Genomic DNA, 6,740 nt, shown 5'->3' with positions numbered 1-6,740 from the left:
ATATGTACATACCTAGGATAAACTTTTTATGAAGTTTGATGAATATACATGCATGTATATTCCACGAACTTTCATGTCAGGAATATTCCATGTATATTCCCAGGATATTCCCGCAATGTTCTGTATATTTTTTGAACATTCTGGGATATTCATAGAATATCAAATGCTATCTGGGAATTATTGTAAACGTGAGAAAATTTCGAGTTGTTGGGGAATTGAAAAGTAAATTTTTAAGTACTTAATATTAATAAATTATTTTCTGATCTAAATATGGGTACGTGTTTCCTGCTAGGACAAGAGCGAAAGGTTTTCATATAGAGGAAAAAGAAGTAATTGATTTGGCTCTATCGCTACATGAACTTTCAAGACAGCCGGTCTTAGCAAATGTTCTTAAAAAACAGTATGGTGTGATCTTCGTAGTTTTTAGTCCAGTTATTTTATCATGTTATCCTTCGATTAAGTACAGCATTCTCAAAGATGTTGAATTCCGTTTTCCCTTGTAAATTTTGCTTCATACAAGTTGGAACCAGCAGTTTGTTACTGAAAGCTACAAAAACTGGAAAAGGGCTGCAGAAACAAAAGCTGGGTTTAAAAACCAGATATATATATAAAATAATAACTTTAACAGATCTCACACTCCTTTTGCAAGATTTTAGTTTAGTCTTCCATGAAATGAATAAACTATGTAATATTGCAATAACAGGACCATCTTCTAGTGCAAGTTGTGAAAAATCTTTCAGCACTTTAAAGAGAATAAAAATTATTTAAGAACAACGATGAGTCAGGATAGGTTTACTGGCATGGGTATTGCAAAAAAATTGATTTAGAGTTAATTATAGATTCGTTCGCTGCTACGCATAATACTAGAAGAACACCTCTTCTAATATTCTGCGTGAATAACTATTTAATTATTGAATTATTTCACTACCTTATTAAAGCTTTATTCAATGTGTGTAATGTTATTCGTTAATTTAAATATTTTAAATCGACTTTCGTTTAGTAAAAGGAATTATTCAATTCAAAAAATAGATTTGTAATTAATTCCCAGGTTCGGTTATTAGAAATTAGTTAAATGTAGAAAGAGAAAAGAAATGACAGAATGGAACTCCAATTAGTTTTTGAATAACCAGTCAGTGCAAGTGAAGTAGTTTATAGATTCTAGATATAGATAGATCTTTCTTACCAGCTTTCTGCAAGCTCGACCCCATTTTCACGTGTTCCAATATCGGCCAGCATGGGACTCACTAGCACCAAAAGTTCACTTTGCACAACTCACTTGCCCAAAACTACTGCAATTTCACTTGTAGTACCCAAATGTTCATATTTCAATAGTTGCATACCAATATATTAACGCTATGAACACGAATGGCAAGCCACAAAGGACCGACGACTTACTTCGTTTGTTGCCTGTAATAAATTATATTTGAAAAAAAAAATCATGCTAAACGAAGTTTTTTTCCACATTCTGAACGCATCGCCCTACAGTACCTCCCTATATGATATAATAATTTACTGAATCGGCTCTCGGATGCGTCATCGTTTTGCTGTTCGATTTCATTTTTTTTTATAACAATGTGGAAAGAGAGACCAATTCATCCGACAAAATTACGAAAAATAGAAAAATTTAAACTGTATGATACGACGTGGCATTAATATGAAACTGTAGAACGAGATTTGAAATATTGCAGGGCCACTTCACCGTTTAGAAGAACCCTTTTACGACTTAATACACATTTAATTTCAATATAACCTTGTACAGGGTGTGCGAACGAGTACAGAGTGGGCAAAATCGGCGTTGTTTTTATGGGTTATTTCGGAAACCGTAGCAAATACCAAGAAACCGTTGAGTTTTGTTTTGGAGAAAAGAAAAATTACGTTTTTTAATTTTAATTTTGCTAATTTCTTGGCGAAGTACAGGGTACAACTGAAAACTTGCAGATTTTAACTTTGTTTAACTTTAGCTCTGTTATTAYTGMAAATATTTAAAAAACGTAGATACATTTTAATAGATAATAATCTGCACAGTATAAGTCATATACGTAGAATTATATATGGAGTGTCTCAAAAAGTGTACAAGAAAACCTTGCTTTTTTAATGGAACATCCTGAATGTTTGGATACTATTAGATAGCGTTACTTTTCCTGAGTTCAACAATATATGATACATAAGGGAGAGTGGAGGAATACCGGCCTCATAAGCAAGTCTGAAATATCTCTCAGATTTTACTGTTTAAAAGTAAACTGGGAGGTTTCAATCAAATTTAAGACCCTTGGGAACAGAATAACTGTTTATTAAAAGTCAACAAAAACGTTTTTCAAAAGTAAACTTTTTTTAAAACGTGTTGGTTGCCGTCAATTACCCAAAAGTTTTGTCACTGGGAAAAATCGCAGGCATATATATTTTTTATTTCTTCTTCGGTACAATCATGGTATAATCGTTGTGGGCCCACCCAGAACATCGCGCACATCTTGAGGCAAATTTTATTTGCTTCAAAATGCCCAATTAGGAGTTTAAAAAATGAAGAATAGAGTTGATTTACAGACTACAGAGAGTTTTAGGTTGAAGGGAATGGTTACATACAATGTGGAAAGCGGGTAGAACAAGCAACAGTAGCTTACCATGAGAGAATCTATTRGTAATTTATAAAAAATACCATATTATGAGCAGTGGGGGCGCCAGCTCTGCTTTYSGCTACATACTTTCTATACCTATSKGCAGMAAKYTACGRCRRAATTCGATTTTGATAGGCAGGAAATATKTATACTTTTAAGTGTAAGAGTTGGATATAATATATGTTTACAAAATATTTTGTTTTCTTCTTTKGCCGAATATAATGTAAAATATTTCTTAGTTATTGTTATTTAACATACAAGCGTTGCAAAGATTTATTTTTAGGAAGCACTTATAAGGACATGTTTTTGTCAAACAATGAGCTAACAGAGTTTGACAATGCCTTGACTGTCCCAATATGAATTTACAATACAAATATTATACGACATTTTATCTACATTCGTAGAATAACGAGATAAATATTACAAAAATATATTTTTTTCATCGTTATTATGTTGGAAACAAATGCTGAATGAAATTCGCTACACCACTAGTATAGTAATAAAAACTATTATAAACAAATTGTTACTCTAAAATTTAACTTTTTTCCTTTCAGGTGGCACGATCCAACCTACGATGAGTTTTTCATTACCTACTTTATAGCGGCGCTTAGGCGTGCACGCGTGTATTTGATAATATATATTGTTGTATTTATTATTTATTCTACAAGAACTTTATAAGCAAATTTTCGGATTCTGGATTGAGTTTTAAAATCCCTGAAATTTTATGTCCGTAAAATATAATTATTAAAATATCGCAAATCGCGTTAACACAAAGCGGACTGCTTATGTACGCGCGTGTTACTTGTTGTAATGAAAGGTAAGTCCTTTTATTTATTGCTGTTTCAATTCGTAAGCAATTTAGAAATCGCACAAACAGTTCATCAGTACCGTGTTTAATAAGTTCAGGCGGGATAATTTCAGTCCGGCAGATTTTCCGCTTTTTAAGGCTGTGCTTATGTTTTTAACTTCAGGAAGTGTTAACGGTATAGGAGATCCTATCGTTCTGGAAGTATCATTTATTTCTTCTTCTTGAAATGCCACTCTTTCTTCCGTTAAAACTTTTTCGAAGTGTGCATCCCATTATTTGTCTGATGTTGGCGAAATTACATCTCTGGTAGTTTGTTTTCTAATTGATTTTATCGTCTTCCAACTTTCGGTGCTTCTTGGACCTCCTAAATAAGAGTGTATTTTCTGGCACTTTTGCGTTCATGCTACATTTTTCTTGTCACTAATCATTCTTCTCACCTTTGATTGTCCGCTCTAGTAATTTTGTCTGGAATTTTCCGTTTTTTGAGATAAGTAAATGTGATACAGTTTTATCTTTTCCTCTATTTCTGTTTCAATATCAGCATCCCACCATATGATTTTCTTAACTTTGATTTTTCTTCCACTAAACAGTGCTTCTTTTGCGGCTTAATGAATGCTTCATGTAATGTAATCATACTCTGCTTTGGGTTTTCGCCTGAACGGGCCTCGAGTTCATTAATTTGATATGATAATAAAACAAACTATTAAATTGAATCAACTTCATAAAGGCAATTGCCGATTGTATTGAATGAATCATGAATTAAACTTGCGTAATTTTTCAGCTTCATTTGGAATTTATATTTCTGTTATTGACCCGATCTATTAATTTGTTGGTTTTCTGTTTTAAGCATTCGACCCCATTAAATTTTAATTAATATTATATTTTGATAAATATTACTGAAACAAATACTACTTATGTTACTATTGTTAATAAATGTAAGTTTTTAATTATCTAAATTTAAGCAATTGTTTGTCAAGACAACCGCGATTCAACATTTTAAAATTTTTTTTTGGAAATCCATTTAGATAAATCGAATTTTGTCGTAAATTGCTGCAGATAGGTATAGAAAGTATGTAACCAAAAGTAGTATTTTTCGTAACTTGAATAAATAACACTGACAATATACTTACGAGATGTGCCATCATTCAAAAAGTGAGATTTTTTGGAGTTTGAAAACACGTGAATTTGGAGGGTTATGTCGACCCTGTAGTTTCGGTAAATATTTTGCAAAATAAATATTAACACCGTATTAGTACTTTCACCTCAGCCAAATTTCAAAAATTTGTGTTTTCGGAGAAATTTTCGCTTTGTTAGCATGAAAATGCGAATTTTTAACGTTAAAGACGAATAACTAAAAAACTATCCAATTTTCGTTTATAATTTATAAAAAAAATAATTGGAATATAGGCGAAAATTCAAAAACAAAATAAAATATTAGATGTTTCATTGGAAAAAAATTGTTTTCTCCGCTGCAACTATTTTACTCTATTGTTGGCACAACCTGTACATCCGTCCTAAAGATCAACATTTTTCCATAATCTTTTTGAGGCTGTTTAATGGAAATGACTACCGTAACAATTTTTTTACAATCATTAGCTCTTAACGTATGTTACAGTACGGATATCAGTATTGTAACGTTCCGCTCCAACCAAAGAACAAAAATTTCGGACTTCTTGAAAGTCCCAGGTGATTGTTAATGCAATGTTTATATCAACTAAGCAGTACGGTACAATTCTGTTCCCGAAAATATCAACTTACCATGAGTTATTGCCATCAAGTGTGCTCGACTACACTTTGGAAACACAGCTTTAGGGGTTTTAGAGAGTAAAATGTTCGGAGAAATTCCGACTGCCACTAGCTTGATTTTGTCAAGCTGAATGCCTGTTATTTTTTCGCTTTGTTCTTTTCCGCATGAATGTAAGTATTTGGACAAAAAAATATTTATTCAGAAGTGTCGAGAAATTAAATGCTTGAGAGCATAACGATTTATCTGGCTAATTTTTTGATTTTCTAACACGTCGCAGTAAAAATCAGCCTTTTGACAAACTGCAACATTCCTGATTCCTGCCTGTTCGCGGAATGTGCGTATAGGGTTTCAGGCAATTTTATTTGTCGTGAATATAATCGAAGATATTAATTAGCACTGACATACGCAGATTACTTTCAAGTACAAGTTAATATATTTGAACAGTCATCCACTTCAACGTAAGTAACCATAAACCATTACTTTTATCGAGTAGACTAAAATGTTGAAGCTGCAAGCACTTGCTGACATTCAGATGCTTTTTGTTCAACATAGTAAAAACTCACCTGTTTCAAGCAATGGCATCGAAAGCCTAATTTGTTTGAGAGTATGTTGATAGCTCGTCATTGCTGAGTTGGTAAAATTGTGATATATTTTTTTCCGGAGAATATCACCTACAAGTAAACGTTGCTTTTACTTGAACTTACAAGTCCGGTAATTTAGAAAACAATGTTGAACAGAATGAGATAAACTTGCAAACTTGAATTTTGACCTGTATTGAATAAATTTTCTTATTTTTTAATTGTTTTATATACAGGGTATCCCGTAAGCACATGACCAAATTCAAATTTTATAAATGAAACCCACAAATAGTTCTTATAACTTATCTGATTTCAACCATTTGCGAAACATGTTTCTAATTTTTAGACGTCGTTATAGAGCTTATAGATTTAGACAGGACATATTTCAAATGCTTTGCTATTTACTTTAGTAGAGTCAATATATTTCTTTAGCACTGATATAAAACTTGCCCTTGTAACGAAATCTATTTCCACTGGTTGCATGCAAATAATTTTCATTGACTAGTCAGCTCTTCTCAACCCTTTCCAAGATATAAATTTTATAGGTTTTGGGGCTTTTTTAAGGAAGGAAGGAGTGTCCAATTATTGAGTAATTTTTCCAAAATGTGTCTTTCAAACGCATAATCAAATCAGTAAACTTTTAGAGTTTTCCGTTCTTTCTACTATTTTTATGGTTCAGGTTTTATTAAATATTTAAATCTTTAGTCTCCTCCTAAAGAACTCAGCCCTACAATCTCTATGCACCATAATATGAATCTAGGAGCTCTCTATAGAAATGGTAATTAAGATTAAGATATATATTAAAAATAGGTATAACCAGATATCCTGAAACGACCGATGTTACCATTCGTCAGTCTCGTTCTCTAGTCATACATTTGATACTTGTATGTATTTTTTTGGTCTGCTTTTATTTAAAGGATTTTCAAACTTCACAGGTAACATGTAAACCACTCTTATACCAAATATCCCCTCAATCGCGTCAAAAGTACCTTTAA

The sequence above is a fragment of the Dendroctonus ponderosae genome, unplaced genomic scaffold (assembly GCF_020466585.1).
Source record: "Dendroctonus ponderosae isolate FM_Combo_2020 unplaced genomic scaffold, Dpon_F_20191213v2 Dpon_F_20191213_4, whole genome shotgun sequence".
NCBI classification, from domain to species: domain Eukaryota; kingdom Metazoa; phylum Arthropoda; class Insecta; order Coleoptera; family Curculionidae; genus Dendroctonus; species Dendroctonus ponderosae.
This window is presented reverse-complemented; position numbering follows the sequence as displayed.